At 34.0% G+C, this 27,371-nt stretch overlaps 1 protein-coding gene across 2 annotated transcripts in view; it reads left to right on the top strand.

The window, feature by feature from the left end:
• The window catches only part of LOC114049960 (muscarinic acetylcholine receptor M3), a 607,675-nt gene that overhangs the window by 309,480 nt on the left and 270,824 nt on the right, over positions 1-27,371 (top strand). For both annotated transcript variants that reach the window (XM_027871443.1, XM_027871444.1), the window contains exon 3: positions 13,769-13,841. The gene's annotated coding sequence lies outside the window, so the exon portion shown is untranslated. The remainder of the gene's footprint in view (positions 1-13,768; positions 13,842-27,371) is intronic.

Below are 27,371 nucleotides of genomic sequence, written 5' to 3' on the forward strand. Positions count from 1 at the left end.
CGTGTCCAGGGAATATTTTTGACATCCAAAATTTCTAGAAGCTTAAAGTTTCCCTAGGCTTAATTGCGATCCTGATTAGCCCATGTCACATACTCCCACTTGCTACCCTCCACCATTTTTTTTAGTTTTTTGTTTTTGTTTTAGTTTTTTTTTTTTTAATGGAAGGTATAAATGTGAATAACAGAGATGAAAGAAGCAGAGAATTGATGAAAGGGGCAGAATCATATGTTAGTTGTAATTGGAATGGGCCCACTGGGTAAAGAGTATTATTAGTTCAGGAATTAAGAGGTTAGAGTGTAACAGCGTAACAGTTAGGTAGGAGAAGAGATAGAGACGAAGAGTAAGAGACAGGGGCAGAGAAAGACAGAGACACAGATATATATGTATATGTGTGCGTATACATGTACATACATATATAGATACACAGACAGAGACATAAACACATTCATAAAGGTAAGACCTGAATACATCCATGGTTTCTAAAATAGAACGTTAGTATTCTAGCATTCACAAAAATTTTTTATCTCTGTCTGGCACTGAACATTTCAGTTTGTGATCTTTAAGTCTATGACTTACTACTAACAAGGTAGGAATGGTTAGAGCAATTCCATATGGATTTGTGGTAAATTGATGCTTTGTTATTATACACAATGTATTAAATAGGCTATATCATATTAATAAAGCCCGGGATTCTAGATTGCTTTGAATCATGTATAGTTTCACTAAATGATCATAATAATGATTGAAACAACAAATAATAAGTAACATACTCTAGTAATGGATAGAGCAACCACCTTAGAATCCAGATAACTATAATTCAAGCCCAGTCTCTAACATATACTGTCTTTCTTAAGAAAAGTCTTTTATTATTATACCCCAGATAACTATGACAATAAGTTGCAGAACAAATGCAAATGAATACAGTAATGCATTCACAGTCTAGACAAAAACCCAATATATAATAATAATTATACATGGTACTTTGAATTTTGTACTTGTGCAACATTAGAGATTTTAAAGTTGGTGGAAGTAAAATATGGGATTGTCTGCATGCCTATTTGTAGATGTGGTACAGTTTTCATGGAACAAATTGAACAGATAATTTAAATTCTAATGAGTACAGAGCACTGGACAGGATTCAGAGCTTAGATAATACCTAAGCTTTGTCTTCATTGAGCATACAGCCTTGTGAGACAATAAGCCCAGATAACTATAAAATGCAAAATCACATGCCTTGTCAAGCAGTGGGACCCAAAACATATACAGAGAAAGAAAAACCTTTGTTGGCACTCTAATTCAATGTTGCTGCATTTCAGTGTCTTTCACAGTTCCTGGACCTATTCCCTCCAGATCATGAAAGTGAAAGAAATTGCGATCAGTGAGTGCTGCTGAATTGAAGTCAAGTGGTTCCATGACTTTGTAATCAAATTCTCTATCCCACAGAATCTACCATCTCCAGCACAAACCACATTTCATTACCAGTTGCCCAACACAGTCTTCTGAATGCAGAGAAATGTTTTTATTGATCTGGTAAATAAATTTCTCAAAGTTACCAAAGAAAGGTCTATACTCATTGATTTCTCTTCCTTCCTTCTCACTCAGTTCTAAGCCCTCTGCAATCTGGCTTCATCATTTAATTGAAACCACTCTTTCCAAAGACATCAACAATCTCTTAATTGCCAAATCTAATATCCTTTTTTCAATCTTCATCTTTCCTGACCCAAGACTATCAATCAACCTTTTCTCAACTCAAGGCAACAAATATTTATTAAATGCTTACTATGTGCCAGTCACTGTGCTAAACCTGAATATTCTTTCATCTTTAGGTTTTTGTAACACCGTTCTCTTTCCTGTTTCTCTTCCTACTTCTCTGACCTCTCTTCAGTCTCTTTTTCTAGATCTTCCCCCAGTTCACTCCTCCTAACAGTGAGCTCTCACCAAGATTTTATCCTGGGTGACTTTGTACTCTATCATTAGGTGATCGCTTCTCATGGGTTCAGTTATCATTATTTAGGTAATTTTCAGATCTAGATATCTAATTCTCAGCTTTTTCTTGAGAAATAATTTTGTATCACCAACTGCCTTTTGAATATATGGAAGTAAACATCCCATAGGCTTTTCAAACTCAGTATATCCTAAACAAAACTAATTATCTTTAGCCTCAGATCCTCCTCTTTTCCAAACAGCCCCTGATATTGTTGAGGGCATTGTCATCATCCTCTTCACTCCCTACCATTCTTGACTCCTCCATCCTTTCACTCCAGTTGTTGTCCACAGCACCTGAAACATTTTTCCCTGTCACCTCTGCCTCCTTACTACCTTCAAGACTCAGTTGGAATCCCACCTTTTTCAGGAGTCCTTTTCTCCTCCACTCCATACCCTACCCCTAAAACTGCTACTACCTTCTCCTTAACATAACCTTCCATTTATACTGTGTGTACCTTATATGTATATTTTTCTGGAATGCTGCCTTTCCAATAAGAATGTGAGATCCCTGAGGGAAGAGATCATGTTTTCACATTTCTTTGCATCCCCAGGGTTTAACACAGTGCATGGCAAATAGTAAAGCACTTAGTAAATTCTTGTTGACTGATAGACATGGCAGGTGCATCAGAATGTTGAAAGGCAACTGTGCAAAGCCTACAGTAAAAGGTAGTTACCAACTGGGGTGAATAAAGGAAGGCTTCATCTTCCAGCATAATCTTCAGTTTGATTCATGACAAAACTAGGATCTCAGAGGGGTACAAAGAAAGACCATTAATTACGACCGAGGAGTGAAGCTCAGTGTTTGCTATTCACATTGGATAACCAAATGGCTTTTAATGAAAGGAGGATATTGATTTTTTTCTGCAACATGTTGTTCAATAAAATTGACTTTGAATAAATGTATATAAAATAAACCCCATTAATATATTGACAACCATTTAGAGTTGGAAATAATTTCTAATAATTACGTCCTCAATTAGACTGCTGCCTGAAGAGAAAAGCCTATTAGACAGGATTGAGAAGAATTGCATTTGAATCCTGCCTCATATATTATCACAGGTTGTTTTCTGTGGGATAAGAAGGGTTAATGTCTAACAGAAACAGCCTGAGGAAACCAAGGAAGAGTAGATATTCCATTAGCATGGTGTTTAGATGGTTGTGGTACCACCCCACAAAACGCTAATCCTGCTTCTAGCCCAGCCTGCGTATCTTGTGAAGAAAGGGTCAGTCTTACTCATCAACTGCTGACCAGCTTCCACATACAGGGCAGGCAAGCCAGGATGGCTAATGCAGCAAAGTAGCCTGAGGGAGATCCAGGGAGGTAGCATGTGTCACGTAGATGAAACCATCACAACCACCTTGACCACTATTTCCCCTCAGGCCCTAACAGTGACAATCTAGAACCCAAGAACCTTGGAGACATTGAATCCAGGAGCCCTGGGTACAGCACTGTTTCAAGACCGGTGACCTCAGACATCATCTAGGAAAGCGACCCTTGTGGAGATGCAGCATGGTAATTAACTCCCTCAAGTGCTATAGTCAGAGCAATAGAAGATCCAGAAAAGAAAGGTTTTGGCATGAAAAGCCTTGACACTGTAAAATGGTTCAACATCAGAAACTGTAAATCAGGGAGTACTTGTACCATCCACCTCAAGGTACATGTGGATAGAAATGCCATATAAATTTGAACTATTATTTTTATTAATATTGAATGTTGGGAATAACCTGGAGTAGGCTGGAAGAGGTTGAACTTGAGTAAGATTTTGAAGAATGAATAAGAAAATTGGATTGTGAATTTCAGGGAAAGGCGATGATGTGAGCAAATGTGCAGAGGCAAGATTGTGAACAGCATATTACTGGTGCTAGTCAGGGGAGGAAGTAAACCAACCTATATGTAGGGGAATGATAAAAGATAAAATTGGAGAAGTTGTATTTAAATTGTGTAGAAGAAGTTTCACGAATTTGGACCTTACTCAGCAAGAAATTACTTGAATTTTGCATAGTATTATAGAATAGAGTAGTGGAGAAGTAAGCAACTCCTTATCTGTAGGAAGAAATTAATTTAAACCAAGTAAAAAAAAATCATAGTCTACTCTTTTTCCAAACAACTTCAGTTCTTAGGAGCACTAATACATTGGGTACATAAGGAAACCATTGAACAAAGAAAGTCAAATAAGAGTAACAAATGAGATTAGAGAAGACTGTTACTGTCTTTTGCTTAGTTTCTAATATTTTAAATTTATGGTGTATTGAAAGGGTTGTACTGGATGATCTTCAAGGTCTCTTGAAATACTGAAATTCTATACTACTATGAGTAAGCCCTTAATAAAAGTTGTCATGACTTGAGTAAATCAAATAATGAAGTTTCCTTTTCATCTTCAACTGAAAATACTTTAGGAAGGACACAGATTGTGTTGACTTAGTGTAGAAAAGAATCATGATATAGTTTGTTTTTTTCAATATTATTTATTACTCATTTTCATTTAAGTAGCTAATAGAAAAATGCCAGAATCAATGAAAACCTTAGGTGTATGGAATTGCAATTCCTCTATCAAATTGTTCCAAATCTTATTGATGGACTAGATCATTCATAAAGTGTGCATGGAGAAGAATCAAAATAATTTATTGTAATGCACACCTTTTCCCTATGCCCTTTTGTTTTGTTTGTATTAACTAATTGAAATCAACAAGCGTGACAATGTAATGAGTATACGAAACTGAATTGAATTTTATACAGTAAGATGCTTTTTACCAAATTCAAAGTTCATTCTCTTGTTCCCTTCACAACCCTATTGTGGTAACTTGAGGAGAAGGGCAAATACACTGATTTCGTTTCCTGTTCTATTTTTATATCTCTACTCAGGGAAGGAAAAGAAGGAATCATTCTATTCATGTGTCATACACTAAGGCTTATGGTAGTTTGCTAATTATAAGTTGCATTGTCTTCGTCTCAAAAGGAATTTAAGAGCTGAACCAAGTATAGTTAGGTCTCTTAGCCCTCAGTGATTACACAGCTGCAGAATTTACAGCCCAAATGTCAGCCTGCTTTAATATTGTCTTAGGCCAAAAGGCCAAAACTAAGTAAAGTAAAACTCTTCACTTAGTTATTATAGAACTTAATGTGGACCAAACAATAGAACTTTGAACTAAATCAGAAAATTTTTGACTTGCTATGTTTTATTTCTTAACTTTCTGTGAATTGTTTGTCTTCACAGGACTTCACACCTTTCTTTAGCCATGCCTTTACTTTCTTTAAATTTTATTTTCATTATTACTTTAATAAAAATCTGAACAGAGCAATTAAACAAAATAAGGAATAAAATCTTAAATCAAAAGTGAAGGTCTAAACTAGTTTGCTAATAGGAAATATATATAGCATGTATGTGATTTGCTTATAGAGCAACTTTACTAAAATCATCATATAATATCTCATTTGCCCTGTCCACCCTTTGGTCACTTTTTGCTTAATTACCAAAACTTGCTGCTCTATTTTTATATCATTGTAGTCAGTGTGTATGTTGTTCTGTTTCTGCTTCCTTCATTCACTACATAAACTTCTTTCTGTGTTACTTTTTGTTCTTTTTGGTCATGTTTATAGCATGATTATATTTCATACTTTAACAAATCATAATGAAATCTTGCATTTGTAGTAACCTTTTAAACAAAAAGGCATATATAGCAAGTTAAGATCCTTGTGAAAGGAACTTTATTAAATCTATTCAAAGATTTTTATTATTTTTCCAGAATTAGAAAATTATACTGTGAATGCCCTTATGCAAATCAGTCTTTCCTTGGATAGGTAGTTTTGTATAATTTCTTTTGTCTAAGGAGGACTAAACTTCATCTCAGCTATTCCTTAACCTTGGCACTTTTTTTGTTTCAGACCTCTTAATTCATTCATGTACAGTAACCATTTTATCCTAAAGCACCTGATTTATTTGGGAAATGTTTAGAACTTGAAGTTGGAAAGAACCTTTAAAAAAGTCAAGTCCAGTGTAATCACAGACTCTCAGAGTTGATAGGATCCACAAAAAATAGTTCAACCCCTACCTTAAGAATGTTCCCTTTTATAACATAACCAAATGGAGGACAGAAAGCCTTTGATTAAAGTGCTCTAGTGAGAGGGAACTTACCCAGTGTGGCCTGTCCCATTTTTGGATAAATGTTCTCTTTCATTGCTAAACCTAACTCTGCCTCTTTGCAGCTTCTACCCACTGCTCTTGCTTCTGCCACCAGGAAAACAAGGAGAATAAGTCTCATTCCTCTTCAAGAATGTCCACATGACAGTCCTTCCAATAGTTGATGATGGTTTTTAAGCTTGTCTCTCCAAAACTGAAATATTCTCTCTGTGCTAAACATTCATATTTGATTCAGGCATTTCTTACATGGCAGAATCTTCAGTCCTCTCTCCAATATGGTCACTATATTCACTCAACATTCTCCAGCTTGCCAGTCTCCTTTCTAAAATGTAGTGCTCTGAAATGAAAATCATATTTCATATGTGGTCAGACCATGTAACTGACACTAATACAATTACTTCATTGTGGACCTACTGTCACTCAGAAACTTAAGTGGATTTGTGATCTCATCCATTTGGGAGATTTAACTGGTAGCTTTCTTTCTCAGATCGCTATTTTAGGACAGTCATAACTACCATTCTTCATTCTGCCCTCTCCTCCCTGGCTGGCACCTATATTGCCTTGCCAACTACCTTGCCACCACATGAGTAACTTTTCCTCTCATGATAAAATCAATTCTTCCACTGTTCCAGAATGGGGCATATAAATGTACTCTGCTGTGGACCTATTCCCCAACTCTCTAATTTTCTGAACTAAAGTCCCCATCCCTAGTCACCACTTGCCATTGTGAGTTTGTCCCATATTAAGAGGTAAACTTGAAGGCAGGGAATGCCTTTGCTTTTGTTGTGTTTCATTTTGATCCCCAACCTTAGTGCAATGCTTGGCACAGAGGAAGCATTTAATAAATTATTTTTCATTCATTAATTCTAATTTTAAAATCCTTCTTTTTCTCTAAGACCCAACTCAAATAATGCTTCTTCCATGAAGTCTTTCCTAAACTCAAAGTGTTCTCCATGTCTCTTCTAATATCACACTTATATGTTTGCATTTTTTGAAAATTTCCTAAGCATTTATCTGTTCTAATATATTATAACATTTGCATTCTTATTTTGTGCTTCCAACTAGATTCTGAGCTCCTTGAGGTCAAGGAATGTATTCTTTCATATTCTCAGCTTCTGGTTCACTTACTGCCATGTAATGTGTACTTACTAAACTGCTAATTTTGACATTGCTTTATTTTTTGGAGGAATTTTGAAGACAGATTAAATTTTGTATTTATTAGTTTTATTTTAACCTGATATTTGATTTTATTGGCATAGGGAACTCCCAGTGAGGAAACTCCCTTTACCACTGCAGAGCTACACCTGTTCTGCAAGTTATGGTCATAGAGAGAATTACCTGGGGCCCTGAGAGTTTATATGACCTGTCCAAGATCATAGAGTCACTAAGTGTCTGAAGCAGAACTTGAAACTAGGTGTTCCTGATGACTGGGACAACTTTATCTACTACCCCACTGGCTACCTCTCAGTTAGCCTTAGGTAAATCTACTTCTGCACTCATATTTTTTTCTACATATATCCTATCTTCAACCACACATCATTTTGCCAATAGTATGCTGATTGTTGTTAACCTGCTGGTTCCTGGGAAAGACCAACTTGTTGTTTTTTGTTGTTGTTGTTGTTTTTTGTCTTTTTTTTTTTAATCCAAGTATTGGTCTGTGTTCTTTGTGGATTAATAGAAGAATTATTACCCTTTTTAGGTCAATGAAAGGCTAGTTGGAATTATCATAACAAATTTTGCATAGTACTGAAAAGTTGGTAGAATGCTTTACAAACATTATCTCAGTTCTGTTTAACTAAAATCCTGTCAGCAAAGTACCAAAAATGTTATCCCCATTTTGCAGATAAAGTAATTGAGATTCAGACAAAGTAAGTTACTTGACCATAGTCAGCTGTATGTGTTAGATGTGATATTTTAATCCAGGCGTTTATAATTCTAACTTCAGTTCATAATGAGAAAATTCTAGAGACTATGTTGTCAGTAAAAAATTGTTATAGCATAATATAAAGAGTTACGAAAATGAAAGTGGCTCTGATTTCCTTAAAATTCATTCCTGTCTGTTTAGTTGAGAGATGTATTTTATGTTCAAAATAAAAATTTATTTTATTTTTTCAACCTGAGATTTCTCACTGAACCATCAATAAAACATTGTCAGCACGAGCATTCAGCTGCATAGTGCATATATTCAGAAATAAGCACAATATTCCTTGACTTGAAATCCCTTTCATGTGATTGTCATTCTGCAGCCAACTTCCCCAAAAGTTAGACAAAAATGTTCACTTCCTTAAAAGGAAAAGATAGAGCAAGAATAAGAAATCTCTCCCCTTCCTCCTATTTTTTCCCCTGCCATTCTTTCTCCTTGGTAATTGTCTAACAGTGACTTCCCCACTCTGGTTCCTATCATACATCTAGTTATTTCAGGCAAATTGGTTGTCCACTTCAATTAGCAAATTGGCGTCTCTTTACAGGGATGTCTCATTTGTTTGCAAAAGGATCACAAACCAGACATCATGATTTCCTCTAATTAACAGAACTATTCACCTTCCTTTGCTTCTCATGAGTGTGGAGGAAAGGGAGCTAGAGAAAACTTTCAACATAACTAAAATACATTTCAATAGAGGAAAAGTCAATCTGGCATACAGAACAACCTGTTTGTTTTTGCCTTATTTAAAATTCCAGACCTTGATTGATATTCTTATATTGACTGACCCCTGTGCTGATGTGATAATAAATATCAATGGCAGCAAATAATAAGGTAAGAATGGGACAGAGAATTATGCACAAAGATGAAGGAAGAGGAATTGTCTGTCTCTTTCCTTATCTTCTACCATCCTTGAAATATTTATTAATCTTTGAGATTCCTGCTGATACCAAGTAAAGAATGTGGAATTCCACAGCATTCCATAATAATCATTAGTAAAGTTATTTGGAATCTAGATATAAACTTTCTTCCTTGGTAAGATTATTCCTACCAAACTTAGATGGAAAAGATTTTCTAATTGGAGCTTTGTGGGGTTTAGAGAAAGACAAAGGTAATTTGCAGTTAAATTAAATAGTGATGTTTCTATTTAGGTTTCAATTATTTTCTTTCAGGTTAGGGGGTTAAATATCTTTCATACAGAGTAAGAGGGAAAATTATATGAAAATGCTATACCTTGGGATTTTTTAGAGTCATTGTGTTTCTCCCCCAGTACCTAATACAATTTTCTGCATATGGTAGATTCTTTATAAATGCTTATCATATTGCGCTTCAATAAGTCCATGAGGAATAGTAAGAGACCTTGTTTCTATTTTTGAAGTCTGGACAAATTTTAAGTGAACTACCAAATAAAGTGGTTGATAGTGAACAGTCCAAGTATAACAGGGTGACAGGAATATTCCTCCAAGCCTGATAAAATTATTGAAGGTCAAGGTTGGAATAAATAAGTTATAGTCTTTATTAGATCATCTAGCAATTGGATGTGTTGGATATAATGTGTACTGGTCTTTAATCAGAAATGGTTAGTCATATTCCTTCACTTCTATTAGACTCTAAAAGATCTTAAAATGTTTATACAAATCATTAGTTGACCAGTCTTAGTTTTGATAACTTTTTGACAGGAGTGATGGTAGTTTCTGAATTTTACCAAAAAAAAATTTTCAAAAAGGATTTTCTCTAATTTTTAGAATGTACAGGCTTTATTCTGACCTCTTTGTAGCTAATATTATATTCTTTCTCCTTTCTCTGCTCTGAAAAGGTTAAACTGGACAATATTTAAAACTATCACTAGGTGGCTCACATAGGTTCAGGAATCATCAACATTATAACACTAACTTCATTTCCATCTTTTCTTTTAAGGTGCTAGTTTGGTAGCTTGATTGAATGTTATAGGTAGAGTATATCTGGGTTCCAGCAAAGCAATTGACAGGGGCTCTTTTCATATTGTTTTAGACAAGTTGGAGAGATGTGAGATGGTGAATCTGGTACTTGTTGAAAACCGAAATAGTATTGATTAATAGATGTTTTGTTACACTAGATGGTGGTTGGATTGGCTATATTTTCAGGATTGGATGAATGCAGTGACATGACCAGAATGGGTTTGGAAATGCCTACGTGAGGGTGTAGACCTTACTTTAGGCCATGAAGACAGTCAAGATTTAAGACTCTGGATGAAACTACACCTAGGGGCTGACATAGGTCATTAGAGTGAAGACCAGGTTATTGGGGAACAGTTGGCTAGTGCATGGTCAGGCAAATAGGTATCAGTGCTAAATAATTAAAATGGATAAATTAGATAATGTGGTGTCATAAAGGCAGTTACCATACCTTAAATGAAGATGAGTTTTGAGATTAGGCAGGTAAAGGTTGCAAACATGGAAAAAAAAATCTACATGGATTGAAGGACTAATGTGTTATGATTTTAGGCCATGATTAGGACCTTGAGATTTGAAAAATTAGGTGCCAATTGTCCTCTTGAGGTAAGTTGTGTTATACTCCTGCTGTTGTTTTGATTAATGTATGTGTGTGTGTGTGTGTGTGTGTGTGTGTGTGTGTGTGTGTGTGTTAGTTTTAAAAGTTCAGTAGATAGAAGTGATACTGGGCAATGTTCATTTGTTATTTCATTTAAAATTTTCAAATAAAACTTTCTCACAGACTCCTAACAAGTAAATAATTTTTATTCTTAGCCTTTTCCCCATTGTGAGATTAGAATAAAGTTGTCAATTATGTTCATTAATGGAAGACATGGGGGTTCAGAGTAAGTGAAATGTGGAAGAGTATAAAGTGATGGACTCTCTTGTCTGAGCAAGTACCAATGACAAGACTTCCTGTGTGTTAGGAGAATGTTTAAAAATGTAATTATGATGTATACTTCAAATATGGTATATGAATGACAAAATAGATAGTACTTGTGCTAATGCTTGCTAAATCTTGCTATGGTCATCTGTGTGTGTGTGTGTGTGTGTGTGTGTGTGTGTGTGTGTGTGTGTGTGGTGATCCTAAGTTGAAAAGTCATGCTGAAATCCAGATATGTTTACTGCATGGAGTGATTTTTTTGGGGAGCCAGAGAGTACTTCTGAGTAATTTTTACAAGGGTTTTTTCCTCAGTTAAATTTTAAAAGACCTTATTAGAAAGGTATCTCTTTTTAATAATAACTAGCATTTATACAACACTTTAAGATTTACAAAGTATTTTACATAGATTATCTCTTTTTATCACCAAGATGAGCTCAGAAATGATGTAACTAACCCTCATCAAACCCTCTTTTATGCTAGACATATTTAATTTGAAAGCTAAGTGCTTGTCATTTCTGATTACTAACTAGCACTGACCTCTAACATTTTCAGTATAGTAAGATTCCCTTCCCTCCTTTCAGCCTTTCTATCTAATAATAAACATTCTGGCAATACTTGTGAAGGCTAGGGAATTGTTATTGAAGGAATTCCTTTATGTAATATGTTTCACCAGTTTTATGCAGCCATATTTTTCATATACTAAAATTGTGTGTTCCTGACACTTATTCTTACTCATCTCACAGTCTTCATTTTTCCTCCTCAACCTTGAACCCTGGGTAATGAATCAAGTGTTTCAACTAATATGCATTAAGACTAAAAAGTTTATAATTCAATCTTACAGATACATATAGCAAAAAGTAAGAGATAAGGTGACCCTATAATACTTTAGAAATAAATAATTCACTTATCTCATTTCACGTGTTACTCATTCTCAAAGGGCTTTGTCCAAATTTTCCCCTATTTGGACATCTAAGGTGCTTTGGATTTTGTTTTTGTTTTTATAGTTGCTTTGTTTTGATTTAATATGTTGGCATCATTTCCTGTCTTTTGCTTTCAGCTCAAGTAAAAGTAAAATTTCATGGTAATAAGCATTTTTTTTTATCTTGCATTGATGTTGATTGCAAGTGTGACTACATCTGCATACCACTGAATCCAGACTTAGCTCCCTAAAACGGCTCCTATTGTTTTGACACATGACTGTTGTTTGGAAAATGGTTTCTGTCCTACAGAATCTAGTAGCCAGAACTGCTTAGTTAAGCAATTTTTTCCCTTAAGTCCCAAAACAACCCTTAATACGATACAGAACATAACAAACTTGTAATGAAAGGCAATTTCTAAATGAGAACAGCTTTTAAAATAGATGTTACTGGCTTGGGGAGAGAGAAGTCATCTTTTCAAGTTTTTTTTTTAAATGCCCCTGCCTAGACAAGATCTTAGAGAGATGATCAAGCCCAACCCCACCATATAAAGGCATTTATATAATCCCAGAGGTGAGATGATCATATCCTTTTCTTTAAGTAATGCATTGACTGACACTAATCGTTGGAAGGCTCATATATCTTTGTATTGTATCCCCACTTCATAGATGACACTGAAATATTTTTCTCTTTTGATATTTTCCATTCTTTCTTCTGTTTTTGGACATGAATCATTATGGAAGGAAGGATAACATTTATAAATATGCAAATAGCATAGTAAACTAATGAATTATAAGCAGTTAGTAAATCAGTAAATCTGACAGGCACAAGATGTCTTGGTCTAAGCTAGTTTTAGTTTAACTCTTATCTAGGACTTGCTGTAGGAATCATAAAATTTGGCAATTATCTTTGGATAGGATGTAAAACATGGTTTTTGCTACAGCCCTTAGTAACCACATACTGAATTTTTCTTTTTCCTCTACAGAAACTTTCATGGGGTTTGTGGCCATAATCTGTCCTGGGGGAAAATCCACCTTGTTCTGTCTCTAGACAACATTAACATAGTCATTTATTCTTCACACTACCTGCCCTTTACTGTGCTCTACTTCCATTAATTAGTCATTCAAAATGTTCAAGGAAAAGGAAGAAAAGAAGAAAAGGAGGGAAGGAAAGAGGGAGGGAGGAGATAAAGAGAGGGAGGAAAAAAGGAAAAAGGCATTTGTCAATGTCTGTTATGTGCCAGACACTGGGCTAAGCACTTTAAAAATTATCTAATTTTATCTTCACAACAACCCTGAGGGGCAGGTGCAATTATTATCCCTATTTTATAGCTGAGAAAACTACTGAAGAAGAGAGAGGATTAAGTTACTTGGCCAGAATCACACAGCTAGTAAGTGTCTGATGCCAGATTTGTATTCAGGTCTTTCTGACTCCAGGTCCAGTGCTAGATCCACTGCATCACACATTTAAGTAGGTAGATTTTGGATTAGATGCCCTCTAAGTTCCCTGTCAAGTTTAAGATTCTATGATTATATCAATTTCTACCTTATACATCAATAGCGAAAGTTTGGGGGCAACTGAATTCAGGGCTTAGAATCAGGAAGACCTGATTTCTAATCCTATCTCAAACACTGTGTAACCCTGGATGAGTCTGTGTGCCTCAGTTTCCTCATCTGTAAATTGGGGATAATAAGAGGGCCTACATCACAGGGTTGTTGTAAGGATCAAAATGATTTAACGTAAGTAAAACACTTTGCAAACTGTGATTGCTATCAATTACAAGTGTTCTCCAGGTCTTTTTCATTGAATTACCTTTTATTGGCCCCTCTTTGTTATTCTGATTTGCAAGTGTTATATTATAAAGGATTTACTGTCTCATATTTTTCTCTTATTTCCTTTATGGAAATCTAATCTTCCCCTTTTTTCCTGTGTTTCTTTTATACCCTTTATAGGTTTCCTTCAAGAAGAGAAATACAGCACAGTGCCCGGTCCAGTGGCTTGATTTGATGTTTCTACCTGGAACATGTATGTAAAACTTACACTATTTTTATCCCTAGATTGTTATAGTCCTTTTACATAAACATAATTTATTTTCCAAAGTAGATCATTTTTGTTCTGTAAAAGAAAATTAATGGATGCAGAAATTTCTTCCCTACAGTTTTGTAGGATATATACTTATAGTATTGTTTTTGTTTCTATTTTACTGCTCAGCCTGCCTTTGTAGAACCATTCACCTAATTAGGCAAAAGGAAAATCATAGTGCAAGAATGGACTCATGGTTCCCAGATTCTTCTGGCACACATTTTGGTTTACAGATATCACATAGGATTTGTATGGGCATCTAGAAGGCAGCTGGATGAGCCTGGAGTCAGAAGATACCTTCCTGAGTTCAAATCTGGCCCCAGACACTTACTAGCTATGTGATCCTGGGCAAGTCACGTAACCTTGTTTGCCTCAATTGTTCATCTGTTAAATAAGCTAAAGAAGGAAATGGCAAACACTCTAGTATTTTTGCCAAGAAAATCACAAATGGGGTCACAAAGAATTGGACATGACTGAAACAACTGAATGACAATAAAATGGGCATCTGTCTAGTATGACAGTTAAGTAAGTAAGTTTGTGGAGTCAGTGTTCAACATATGCAGTCATTATGTCAGTCTTAAAAAAAAAAAAGAGAGGAGTTACATGTTAAAGTGTGAGATGTGATAAGTGGACAGACTTTTTTCCTTTATATTTTGTTACGTTTCTTTTTAATACTATTTACATTCCATAATATTTCCCTTTTTCCTCCATGTCAGACAGGCATCCTTATAATAAAGAATTAAAAAAGAGGAAAAGAAAAAAAAATAGTTCATCACTACTAACCCCCACCTCAACCAAGTTTGGCTATTTATGCAGTTTTCTATACCCAAAGTCTCCCACCTCAGCAAATAAGGGAAGGATGTGCATTCTCAAAGAGTGCCTTTATGCCTTATACATCACATATATCCCTGGTCATTTTAATTTCTCAGTCTTCACTTTTTCTTGTTTTGTTCTTGTTCTTTCAATTTATACTGCTATTGTTCCTGGGTCTGCTTACTTCACTTCCAATAATTTCATATAATTCTTCTCATGCTTCACTATATTCATTACATTCATTGTTTACTATAGCACAATGATATTCAATTATATTAATCCTTAGTCATTCCTCAAGTCATGGGCATCTACTTTGCTTCAATTTCCTTACTTCTTTGAAGAGTGTTGCTGTACATATTTTGCCATATATGAGACTGTTCATTTTTTCATTGACCTCTTTACTTTATATGCCTAACAATAGGATTTCTGGGTCTTGGGGTGTGGGCATTTTAGTTACTTTTTTAGCATAATTCAAAATTACTTTGTAGAGTGTTTAACTTTAGACCAGTTCCTAACTCCCCCAGCAGCATATTAGTGTACCCATCTTTCCACAGCCCCTTCAACATTTACTATTCCTATCTTTTCTCATCCTTACCAATTTGATTGGTAAATATAGTAAATAGTGAAATTTCAGGGATGTTTTGATTTAATTGCTCTTATTAGTAATGATCTGAAGCATTAGTTGTGATATGCTTAGTAATAGTTTGTACTTATTTTTGCAAGAACTGTTTATTCATATGTTAATCAAAATAATCATTTTTGGTCTTACATATTTTCTTTAGTTGCCTATATATCTTCGATATTAGACTCCTGTCAGAGAGCTTTGTTATTTTTTTCACCAGTTGACTACTTTCTTTCTTATTCTAGTTGTATTAAATTTATTTACATAAAAGTTTTACAGTTTGTTATAAGAAAAATCATCTTTCTTTATGCTTGGTGACTGCCTTTGTGTTACATTTTGGTTAATAATTTTCCCTCCAGCCATAGCTGGGAAAGGTACCTTATCTGGTGGTTGTCTTCTAAAATTTCAAAAGTATAATTTATTGTTTATCAGAATTTAAGTTAGTAAGTTCACTTTTTATTCCGATTCTTCCTTATTGAGATAGGCATATTTCTCAACAGCTTATTTGATATGGGAGAGCTTGTGATAATTACTCCTTCTTTGTATCTAATACTGATATTAAAAGAAAACTAGCACTTTCTACTTCTATTGTTCTAGAATTCATAGAGTTTTCAGTTAAATCTTCTAGGATTCAGTTCTGGACTTTCTACTTTAATCTAAGGGGGTATTTTTTACATTGATTTTTATCTAATTCTAAGTAAATTTGGGTAAGAACTATTTGTGGCATTAAATCTATGCAAGAGTCATTTTGCTGATATTTTCTGTACTTGTTTATAATTATATTCTTGTATTTTATCAGGAATTCACATCTTATTCCCTGGAATGTTGGTATATCTAGGAAATCATGCCATCTATTTTGGAAACTGTTCAAATAAAAAGGAAAAGTTTTACTTACCAGTCATTATGCAGGTGCTTCCCTAATAATTACTTAATATCCAAAGACCAATTATTATTTTTATTAAAAAATCAAGTATACTTTGTAAAATATTTAAAAAAATAAAAGAAAGTGAATTTTATCGCCATTAATCACTCTTCCTGCATGGCCCTTTCAGGTACCCAAATCCACTGAACATCAGAATTCACAATCTTGTACTCACTTTTTCCATTTCTTTCTGATGAACCAGACCACTGATTATGCCTAATGGCTTTCTGTTTGCCAGCTCTGTGAGTTATAGTCTTGAAGTTTCATGCTTCCTTCATTGCTCACCATCTATGCATGATAGGAAACTTTAAGTGCATGGAATTGAAGGTTTTCAGAGTAGGTAAAAAAAAATCTTCCTTTATGTAGAACCACTACTAATTCCTGACAGGAGCTTTGTGCAGGGAGATTGAGATTTACAGCAACTTTCAAATGTTTTTGATTACATTTTAAAACAGTTTTTTTTTTCCTTTTACATCATAAACTACTTCATGTACTTCAAATTCAAAATCTTTAACAATAAAAAAGAAAAAGCAAAAATGTGGAATATATTCTAACAAATATATTTCAAAAGTTTACAATTATTTAACATACTAAAATACATTTTGTAGAATATCCATAATTACCTATGGATAACATTAGAAATATTCTTTATATCAGGCAATAGTACTTAACAAATTTTAGAGAGAGAGAGATGATATCACTGGAGTAAAAATCAAGTCAAGCCTGGATATAATTGTAATATAAGGCTTACTACCCCACCTTTCCTAACTCTCATTTGAAGGAATATGTTGTAATGGAAAGACCATTGGACCTGGAATCAAAAAATCTGGGATCAAGTATTGATCTAGCTAAGTAACTAGTTGTTTGACCTCAGGCAACTTGCTTAACTCTCTTGGAACTTCAGTTTTGTTTGTTCGGGTTTTTTTTTTTTTTTTGCTGTTTTTTTTTTCATTTGTAAAGTGTGGATTACACCTGCATCGCCTACCTCATTTCATTATAAAGAATTCTGTAAACCTCAAAGCTTACTATTATTTAGCTTAATTGTTCATTACTTAGCTAATAGAGTTTTATGAGGAATAGACAAAATGATAGTCATTCATTAATCACTTTACAGGAATAAAGCATAAAAGATAATATATATGACAGAGAGTTGAAATTTGTCGTTATCATTACCTCTTGGCGCTGTTTCACCCATATACCTTAGGGTCTTGTTTTCTTCATAGTTTCTTCATCTCTTCAGTTCTCCATTGCAGTACCCTGTCTTAATCATTACAGAGAGGTAAAGTATCAGGTACCTACTTAGTTTGCTTTCAAGACCAGGAAAAGATCAAATACCACCCTCTCTCCCACAGAAATTCTTCTCTACAGGATGACTGAAGCCAAAAATTCTATTTTAGACCAAAATCTAATTAATAAAAAGGAGCTGGTAGAAGGAGTGACTACTACAATTTAGAGTTCATTATAAAGAGAGTAAAGGCAGGAATAGTATAACCCATAATCTATACTTTTGGAAAGATTATAAAAAGTTCCTATAACCTAGAACTCTATAGCCCAAGTGATGGGAAGCTCTTAAGAACAAAATTCACATAACACAAGCAAAAGTGTTTCCAATACAGAAGAAAGCACTTTCTAAAAAAAAAAAGAGAGAGAGATATGTATGGATTTATGGGGAATTTTTTTGACCAGCTTTGATTTTTAAAATGTTATTGTAAAAGGTGGAAGGAGAGACAGTGGTTGAGAATTACTTCAAAACAGCTTTTTTTGGCCCTAGAAAGATAAAATTTAGTAACATTATAAATCTGAATAAATATGTTGGAAGTGAAACCTAAGGAAATATTGAAAGTTTTTAGTATTTTTAAGCTTTTTTTGTAGGTCATAGAAAAATCAAAGAAGGAAAAAGACTACTGCTTAAAATGAATGGAAAGATTGTAAAATTTCAGAAAACTCAGTTATTTAACTCTTTAATTCTAGTTTTGACCAATAAAAGCATATTTCATACTGAAAAGTGAACAGAAGTAGTTCAAAGGGAGTTAAACTCAAGATAAGTGAAAAATGGTCAGAGAGCACCTAGATGCCCTCCATAAATTAAACTCATCAAGCTCAGGTTAACTATCTAGGAGAGAGAACAAAATGTTTGCTGTAAATAGCTCTGTTTAATGTTTTATGGTTCCCAAGTGTATTTATACTATTAGCCAAAGCATCCTTCCCCTCAAAAAAATACTCCCTACTATCACCTCCATGACATTGTAGAAGAGTTATTTTGTGTCAAGAGTCCTCTCTTTTTCCCCTCATGTCATTCCCCACAGAGTTCCAGATATGCCAACTCTGAGTAAGGCCACTCCTTTTCCTTAGATAGTAATGAGAGGTTTTTTTTAATTTTCAACTAATTAAAATCAAGTCTAGAATTGACTGAAAAACGTCCCATCATAACTTCAAATCTGTCACTAATTCCTCATGAACAGAAAAAAAATATGATTCTGGAGGGAAATGATATTAGAAAGGACTCCTTTTGTCACTTTTAATTTATTGATTTTTTTTGTTTTTTACATCACTTTTATTTGCAAATATTTCCTTCTTCCCTTCACTATCCAGCAAACCAATCTTTGTAGCATGGTGATAATGATGAAGATGATGACAGCAATGATAGTGACAACAAAAAAAGTAGATAAGAGGAGAAATAAATTCTTCATAACCTAAGTCCATATACTGGTACAGCCTGACTACATATGCATTATTCCATATTCATTATCCTCCACCTCTGTGTGAAGAAAGGAAGGAGATACAGTTTCTCATGTCTTGTTAAAAGACAAGCTAAGTCATTATAATTAAATATCATTTGATTAAGTTTTGAAAAGATTTCTGAGAGCCATTGCTGTCATTTTTAACTCAAATGAAAATGAAATTAAAACAAGTCAATTTCAAGCTCAGGTCACTTAGTCTGGAACTTTAGATTGCACTGGTCACAAATTCTATATTCAGTCTCTTGGCATTGATTAAAATATATGACATAGTAAGGGATCTTGATGGGGTTTTAGGTGTGACTAAAAATATATGATAGTTTATTAATTTAAATTAACTGATTTAAATATAGTGATAAATAATTTTAGTTTTGCTGTTGTTCAACATTAAATTTCTTGTAAACGATTTAATATTTTGAAAATTGTAAGTCAGTGGTGTTTAAAGCTATATAAATACATCTTTATGTAATAATGTGATAAAAGTGGTTAAGTAAGAGATATTATACTCCATTAGAACCATAAGATCAGGGGGCAGCTAAGTGGAGCAGTAGATAGAGCACCGGCCCTGAAGTCAGGAAGACTTGAATTTAAATCTGGCCTCAGACACATAACACTCACTAGCTGTGTGACCCTGGGAAGTCACTTAACCCCATCACCTAGCAAAAACAACAACAACAAAAACAAACAAACAAACAAAAAAGAACCATAAGATCAGATTTAGAGATGTATGGTACCTTAGAGGTCATCAAGTCATCACCCTCATTTTGTGGTAAGGAAACTGAGTCTCAAAAAGTTTAAATGGCTTGTGTATGGTCACATATACAGCACATGGCAGAGCTGGGACTTAAATACAGCTCCACTGACTCCAAAAATAGCTTTTTTCCCACTGCACTGTGAGGTATAAGTGTGTATGTTCTGTTTGTGTACTGGATATAGATTTCTAAATATTTTGCATGCATATACCTATCATCAAGTTGGGAGAAAGGTTAATCTTTCTGGAATGGCATTTATTGAAAAATGTGGTTACATTTGTAAATTAGAGTCTAATTTAGCCATCCTTAGGATTATAGAATCAAAGCTCCACAGCTGGTAAGAACCTGAGAAACGCACTAGTCTATCCCCCTCATTTTATAGAAGACTAGACTGAGACCTGGAGAGGTTAAGTGGCTTTTCTAGAGTCATTCAGCTAATGGCTGAATTGGGATTCATACCAAAATCTTCTGACTTCAAATGTGGCACTCAGCTAACTCTCATTGATGCAAGACGGCATTCTTTTAATGAAATGAGATCCCTTTAATATATCCCAGTGGTAGAAATCCAGATTAACTTACTTCATAATGAATAACATCATAGTGAGTTTCCAGTGTATTTTCACATCATTTTTGAGAGTTCTTTAAAATTATACTGGTAGAAATATATTTTGATGTTATATATGAATGTGTGTTCATATAATGTATATATAGATAGAAGGATATATATCCATATATATATATATATATGGATAAGGATACACAGATAGGTAGATCTATATAACTTTGAAGGTAATATAAGTGTGAAATACAACAATAATATTTATTTACTTAGATAATTACTTTCAATTTTATGTTATTGTAATATTAGGAACACAGGATTGTGTTTCATGTCTTCTAGGGGACAGGCAAAGAAGGCCAATGTGGACATTTGGCCAAAACAATTGGTAACAATTTGTATATTTTTCTATAAGTGTATCAAATATAAAACATTTTTTTGGTGTCAGTTTGGTGTCAGTTTCTGTTAAACACCAAGTTAAAGTGCCCATTATTGAAGTTATTTCTACAGTATTTAGTTTAATTATTATATGTAAAAATACACAAATTAAAATGGGAAATTTTAAGGATTTTTTCATATTAACTGAAAGCAAATGAAAATACTCTGAAATTAAGGAAATTGGTTTGGTCAGTGTACTGGAAATAATAATCAGAATCAATGAAGATAATTATCTAGGTAAGATACTGTAACCAACCCAAAGAGAGCAATGCATCATTCTTGAAATGGCCTGGGTTTTGTGAGATAACAAATATGTTTTGTGGTGGTCAGAATTAATTGGTTATGGACATTGGTATTTTTGTTTGGAAATTGAATTCCATCATCCATTTACCTTTACCACTTTTAATTTACAACTATCCATTTTTGAAAAATTGAGGAACATTTTCTAGACCAAAGGCTAATAGAATTACAATATATTTACACTGGAAGGAACCCTAAAGGTCATGTAATGCAACTGCCTCATTTTATAAATGAGAAAACAGGCCCTGATATGTGAAAGGACTGGTTCAAGGTACCATAGCAAATTAGTGGCAGAACCAGAATAAGTACCCAGGTCAGCTGCCTCTTTATACTACTGGTTTTTCATTTTTTTGCATTTGAATGAGTCAGTGTTGTCTGAAACAACCTCTTTAGATTCTTGTAGACAAATACTTCACTAGCAGGGAGGCAGAGGAGAAGGCAGCAGAAGAATCACCTCATAGCAAACATATACAGAAGATTGGAATCCACTGCTTGAGCCAAACCCAGATTCACTTGTGGATACTTGAATACGCTTCTAGCCTTGCTCAGTATCTGACTGTAGAGTAAACATTTGGTTTACTCTTCTCGTGTACTTTCTAGGAACAATACTTGTGGAAATTCTGCTATTCCAGTCATTGATAACAATTTTCATTACACTGTAACACCTCATAGTATACTGTCACGAAGAGTGTTTCACATCTATTGGACTGCAAAATTGAATGGTGATTTTGTGACTTTATGGCTTTTTTTTTCTTCTCAGTGATAGCCTTTCTAGACATATTTTATATTACACTCCACATGCTAGCCAAACATTCTTATGTGGTGTTTCCCAGTTTTTCCATATCTCTCACCTTTCTGCTTTTACCCAGACTGTCCTATATTTCTGGGATTTACTCCCTTCTCATCTCAGACATTAGGAATCCCCATTTCCTTTTAAGGCTTATATCAAGTACTTATTCTTAATGGAAACTCTTCTTGATCTCTCCAAATCCTACTCTTAGTCACTTTGCACGTCCATGGAATATATTTTGTCCTGTGAATATATTTCTTCTGCCCCATTAAAATGTAAAGTAAAGGAAGGTTGAGACTGTCATTTTTTTTAGCTTTATCCCTAATGCTTGGCAGATGGTAGATACTTAATAAATAGTTATTGAATTGGGTTTAATTCAGAACCACCTTTCACTGAAAAGTCAATGGTTAAATCACTTGATTTTTTTTTTCCTTCTAATTAAGTTTGGGTCTCAGATTTGTTTTGTCTTCATCATAATATGAGTTAAGCTTTATTGGTAGTCGGTCAAGCTAATGAGAAATTTTCCCAGTCTGACTAGTATGAGGACTAGCAGGATTTCAGTAGTGAAATCCTGATCCCTTAGGAACATAAATATAGCAGCTTTCTCTGAGGCCAGCAACAAAAGCCACTGACCTTGAACAAGACACACAAACATTGAAAACAGTACAAAGAGTTGCAAGGATGAGACAGCTTTATGCAGAATCCTGTAAATATGCCCTTCCTTGAAGATTTAATGTACCTTTTTCCTGGAACTAACACATTGAATGAGGATAGATGATGCTGATGATAAAGGGACTTTGGAATCTCAGTGATGACAACTGTCAAACAGGAAGTCTTCTCACTGTTTCTGATAGTCATTGTAGTAGTCATATACTATACTTGACAATATAAGGTTCACTCTCTGATAAAGCCCTGCATGAGCACATGTATCTTCCAGCCCTACTTTGAAAGTTAAATGTGACAGTCAGGTCATCCATTTGGATTTGACTAGTTAGTGTTGTGCCATATCTGTTGCTTTTGTATATAAGCCTGATAGCAGAGACCTAATTGAGGTATAAAGATCAAGACTATATTTAAGAACACAGAAATTTTAAGGAAAAAAAAAGAAATTTTAAGGAATCACATTTAAAATACTGCTTATAAAAGTGGTTCTACAGTACCTCCAGAATTTCTTTAGTATTAACTGGTGAACCTGGGGTTTCTGTATACCCGAGAGAGGAGTGAGTCCATCCTTGGGTCTCCTCATGTGACAGGTCAACTATACTACCCACCATGGTTGATTTGAGATAACGTTTATTGCTGCTTTCCCTGGATGCCAAAATTGCTAGTTATGGCACTCTTTGTGATGGCTTCCTAAGCTTAATTAGCTTATGAAGCTATGGCACAATGTTGTTTTTGACTTTGTATCTCAAACACTTAATCACAGTACCTTACACCTAACAGTTAATTGAATTGAAATGCATTTGTTTATGTGCCAGTTTCATATTCAAAAAAATGCATTTGCTCTGTTGCCTTTGTTCCTCTTTTAAAAGATTTTCTACTGTATTTCTTCAGGTGGCATTATAATTTCTTCCTAGTACTTAAGTAAGAAAATAGAAATCTGAGTATAACATAGGACCTATTTCCAAAGAGATCAATCTTCATTCCAAAGATTCAGACTACGGGGATGAGTATTTGGATCTATCCTGAAACCTAACTCTGCTTGTCTATCATCTGTCCTCTTCACTTTATTTGTGTGGTCATGCTTTTGGCAGCAGCTGTTCAGAGGATTATAACCAGACGAGGAAAGCATTTCTTGGATTCCACCGGTCTCTCTCATTTAGCTATAGCCTAATTTATGATTTGCCTTTATATATGACTTATTTCTCTTCCATTCTTTTGAGAGCTTGTGGTAAACAGGTTGGTATCCGTTGCACTGAATACTGACAGATTCAAATTTGTTCTTTTATTCTTCTCCTCCTTTTACTCTAGTTGAAAGTTCAAAGCTCAGAAAACAAAGCAGTTTGTTAACTATGAGCATTCTTTTTCTATAAGGAGAATTTGTCATAGTTATTGCTTTAAAATTTCTACTTTTACTGTTAGATCTTCAGACTGATTATCAAACTGTTCTTAAAAATATTATTTTGATTTAATGCCTGTTTTGTAGTGGGAGGGATGGTAATGGTTTGCTTTGGGAACCTTGTACTTATTGTTGGTAAATCATTTATATATTCTTGAATATACTTATTACTATCCAAGCAGGCTCCTCCCAGCATCAACTACAGTCATCTTAAGGAATAACAAAACATTTGTTTTCTTTATCTCTCTCCTTCTGTCCTTCCTTCCTTCTTTTCTATTCTTTCTTTCTTTTTTTCTTTTTTTCTATCTTCTGATTTTATATGGGAATAAATATGTTCCAGATGAATGGAACTTACAGTGCTCTTTGTGTGTGTGTGTGTGTGTGTGTGTGTGTGTATGTGTGTGTATCTTGTGTGTATATATCTCTATCTGGCTATCTATGTATCTATCTATCTATTTATCTGTCTTGCTTTAGAATATAATATCCTTGAGGGCAGAAACCATGTTTTAAACTTCTTTTCATCATCCACCAGACATAGCTGTATGGAGACAGTCTCATTGTTCTGTAATGGACCTTTGAATGATCTTCTTTAAACTATCTCTTTTAATGCCTGGGAAAAAGGAATCCCAGAAAGGTGAAAGTATGATTTTTTAAAGGTTGCATGGCAAATTAACGACAGAGACTTAGCACATACTAGGTTTGTAGCAAGTACATATTGGTTAATCGAATAATTAATCACTGATCAGTATTTGGGAAATGATACAGTCATGGAAACTAAGTCAACATGTTAGCAAGAGAAAGCAGGGAACTCCTTAGTCCAGACTCATGTTCATAATTACATTGGATCTTATATCAGTGATATTTCTTCCTTTTGCTTTTGTTTTCAGATTCTTTTCTGAGGATAAAATGAGATAACACTTCAAAAACCTGAACAACCTATATACATTCCTACTTATCATTGTTATTATTCCATTAAATGATATTTGTGGCCTTATGACATGGTTATTCAGAAAAATTTTAAACAAGTGTAAAGCTCACAAAAACTGAAAAATCTCTAACACATATACTGCAGTTTTCTTATTTGCTATTATACAAATACTGAGGCAGACTCTGATGCCAAGTTAATGATGCTGTTATTATCATAGTAATTGTTGCTATCAGTACTATTATTATTTTCCAATAACAATAATGTTGTAATTTAGTCTGTGGTAAAGGGCTGTCATTAAATCTAGTGAATAATGAATTGATACATTTCCAGAAAGCAAGGGGAAAATGTAGGTTTGCTTTGCAATATTTAATTTATCTTTCACCTAACTCTTGTTTCTATACAACCTAATGTAACTGCTTTATCTTCCATGCTGCTTTCAGATGTAACTCATACCAGCATAATTGTTAGTGAGAAAATACCAGTCCAGTATTCATGTAATATGGCCACAGCATGACAAGGCAGAAATAGGATTACTCTGGTGATCTTTACAACTCAGTGAATTTTGCCCCTAAGTATAGCACTAAAAGTAATAGGTGGAAGTTGGAGAGAGACAAATTTGTACTTAATACCAAAGGAGGAGGAGAGTAAAAAAAAAAACTTCCTAATACTTACAGTTATCCAAAAGTATAATGGATTGCCTCAGAAAATAGTGGGTTTCTTCCTCATTAGAAGTCTTCAAATTAAGACTGATGACCCTTTCAAATTCTATAGTTCTATAAAAAATTCCCTACGTGCTGGATTCAGTCAAATATGCTCCATTTTTCAATAGTTTTGCAAGTGATTAAAATAGTAGTGCTAATTTATTGTGTATGGATACCACAAGATAGTATGCTGATTAATGTATACATTACATTTTAAATCTATATATGCAAGATGTAACTTATAAGAGTTATCATTATAATTCTCTTATATGTCCTTTACATTAATTACAAAATGCCACATTGGATATTTTGTCCATTTGCATGAAACATTCAGTACCACCTTTTATTTATTTATTTGAAATTATGGGAGTATATTTTGCTAGACTTTACCATATCCAGAAGATATATCAAGAAACAAATAGTTCTCATAAAATTGAAAAATGTTTTCACTGTTTTCATTTAATAAATTTATTAATTTTAATATTTTTTTAAAAATTTGAGTATTGAATTTTCCCTCCTTCCAGACCCTCCCCCATACATTGAGAAGGCATATTATATCTTTTATGCATTTGAAATCATGTAAAATATATTTCCATATTAGCCATGTTGCAAAAAAACAAGAGAGAGAAAAAATATATTTCAATCTACACTCAGAGTTCATCAGTTCTCTCTCTGGAAGTGGACAGCATTTTTCATCAAGTCTTTTAGAATTGTCTTGTATCATTGTCTTGATCAGAATAGCTAAGTCTTTCAGGGTTGATCATTGTTACAAAATTGCTTTTACTATGTCCAATGTTCTCCTGGTTCTATACTTTTCACTTTGAATCAGTTCATGTAAATCTTCCTGAGGTTTTTCTGAAGCAATCCTGCTCATCATTTATCATCACAATAGTATTCCATCACAATCATATACCTCCTGTTCAAGCATTCCCAAAAGTATGGCTATCCCCTCAGTTTCCAAGTCTTTACCACCACCAAAAGTTACTGTAAATATTTTTGTACATGTAGGTTCTTTTTTCTTTTCTTTGATCACTTTGGGATATAGCCCTAGCAGTGGTATTGCTGGATCAAAGGGTGTGCACAGTTTTATAGCCCGTTGGACATAGTTCCAAATTGTTCTTCAAGATAATTAGACCTGTTCACAATTCCAGCAAGAATGCATTAATGTCCCAATTTTTCCACATCCCCTCTATTACTTGCCACTTTCCCTTTCTAGCATGTTAACCAGTATGAGAGATGAGATATGGTATCTCAGAGTTATTTTAATTTGTATTTCTCTAATTAATAGTAATTTAGAAAAAAAATATGCAACTAAATAGCTTTGATTTCTTCTTCTGAAATCTTACATATCTTTTCACCATTTATCAATTTGGGTAATGACTTTAATTTTATAAATTTAACCTAGTTCTCTATACATTTGAAAAATAAGGCCTTTATTAGAGAAACTTGTAATTTTTTTCCCATTTCCTGATTTCCTTCTAACTTTGATGGCATTGCCATTTTGTTTGTGGAATAACTTTTTTTAATTAAATGTAATAAAATTATCTGTTTTACTTCCCATGATCCTCTCTTGTTTGATCATAAATTATTCCCTTATTCCTAGATCTGACAGGTAAAATTTTCCATGCTTCTATAATTTGCTTATGATATCATCCTCCATGTATAAATCATGTACCTATTCTGACCTTATCTTGGCATACAGCATATCACTAATTTTTGGATGGCTTTTAAAGGAATTTCTTTCCCCCCAGAATTTTAACAGGTTCTTGAAACACTGTTGCGTACTTCAAATTTAGTTTAGTTTAGATTACGTACCTCTTTAGGATTTATCTGTATGACTATATACATATGTGT

Source organism: Vombatus ursinus, unplaced genomic scaffold, assembly GCF_900497805.2.
Source record: "Vombatus ursinus unplaced genomic scaffold, bare-nosed wombat genome assembly UNPS02014798.1, whole genome shotgun sequence".
NCBI classification, from domain to species: Eukaryota; Metazoa; Chordata; class Mammalia; order Diprotodontia; family Vombatidae; genus Vombatus; species Vombatus ursinus.